At 43.0% G+C, this 1,803-nt stretch overlaps 1 pseudogene; it reads left to right on the forward strand.

The window, feature by feature from the left end:
• Positions 1-332: 332 nt before the first annotated feature.
• LOC146716474 (uncharacterized) lies at positions 333-1,477 on the forward strand (annotated as a pseudogene).
• Positions 1,478-1,803: the final 326 nt, after the last annotated feature.

Raw genomic sequence — 1,803 nt, forward strand, 5'->3', positions numbered from 1 at the left:
TCGTCTGTTATATAATATTAGGGATGTTTGTGACAATTAATTTCTTAATCGGCTGGACTAACCAATAGTCCACAACCAGGAAACACTGAAATTTTACGTTAAGTTTGAAAACAGTTAAAAAAAAAATACCCCATTCCAAAATGTCTTGTGACAATCTCATTGGCTTAGGGAGTGATGATGTCATAGATCTTAAGAATCTTAAGTCCTTTGATGTTTTTCCTTAAGTAGGGGTGAGAAACAGCAAGTTTTAGTTCGTTTCAGCAGCATCTGTGTTTGCAGCCTACAAAACATTCACCACAAGCTCTTCAAAGTCATCGTATAGAAACTCCAACATGTTTCCAAGGAAAAAACAACCAATTCAAAAAGATTACGCCGCCTCTCCTTCCTGGCGTGGCCGGCCAATTTCCCCAAATGGCTCCTCATCCTTCCAAAGGGCGTTAGAGGAGAGTAGGAAGGAAAACTACCTTCTCCAGAAAAAAATGCAACAAATTGAAGAAGAGAAACTTCAACTGGAGGACAAATGTAGACGAATGGAAGCCCAAAATAAAGAGCTGGAAGACAGACAACAGCGCCAGCCGGACATAAAAATTATTAATGAGGGCTGGGGAATCAAGTTTGCTCAGAGCCGAGAGCAGATTGTGCACCTCATTAAAGAAAACAGGCAAAAGAGTGCAGAACTAAAAGAAATGACCAACCAGCTCCAAGACAAGAAAACGATGACTGATAAGATACAACGGGATCTCCAATACATGGACCGAAGGAATCAGCTCCTCCAAAGACAGCTCCATGAAGCTGTGGAAGAAAAGAAAGAATTCCTCCAACAGAAGGAAGAGCAGGACAAAAAGCAACGAGACATGCAGCACGAACTGAAGAGCATGCAGGAAAAATACCGCATGCTGAAAGAAAGCCTGGATGAAACACTGCGCCAAAATAAAGACCTTCTTCAACAGAAAGAGCAACAGCAGGAAAGACTGAAAGAAGGAAAACGTGTCGTCCAGGACTTTGAGTCTAAAAATCTAAAACTGCAAGAGTTTTGTAATCAGCTGGAGGACAAAGCAACTAAAGTGGAAGAAGAAAAGGACAAACTGGAGAAACGCTGCTCACAGATGCAGAGAAGGATCGATCAGATAGCGAGAAACAACTCCGAGCTCGTTAAGGGGATTTTGGTGGAATTCAATAACTTGAAGCGTGAAAACACTCAAATGCAGGCGCAAAAACAACAAGAAGACAAAATACATGAAGACCTGCAGCTCACGCTCCAAGAAATCCAGAAAAGAAACGAGCAGTTAGAAGACAAGCACAAAGAGGTCCAACAGAGAAATGCAGACATGCACAAGGACAAGCTGATACAGGAGGCAACATCCAAACAACTCAAAGACAAGCTTGAAGAACAACAAGCAACATTGGAAGAGGTGGAACAAAGATGTGAGAAACTTGAAGAACAAAACGCAGAAACCATCGATGAGCTGAGAAATCTCATCCTGGAGAAAAAAGCGCTCGTGGAAAAGTGCATGAAAAAAAAGAAAAAATGGTTCCACTTGTTCCGGAGGAGAGAGGCTACTGCTTCCTCACCTGATGTAGCCTCGTCTTGCTCCACCTCTGTTCACCCCCCCAACCAGTCCCGGCCGTTGACTGTCCCCTCCTGAGCCTGGTTCTGCCGGAGGTTCCTGCCCGTTTAAAGGCAGTTTTTCCTCCCCACTGTCGCCAACTGCTTGCTCAGAGGGGATTGTTGGGCTTTTCTCTCCTCTGCCTTGTTTCTTCATTTACTTGTTTAACTTTTTTCAACTTATCTAAATAATAAAC

Source organism: Copadichromis virginalis, linkage group LG3 (assembly GCF_057382275.1).
Source record: "Copadichromis virginalis isolate Kocher_CV1m ecotype Utaka linkage group LG3, C_Virginalis_male_GT1.1, whole genome shotgun sequence".
NCBI classification, from domain to species: Eukaryota; Metazoa; Chordata; class Actinopteri; order Cichliformes; family Cichlidae; genus Copadichromis; species Copadichromis virginalis.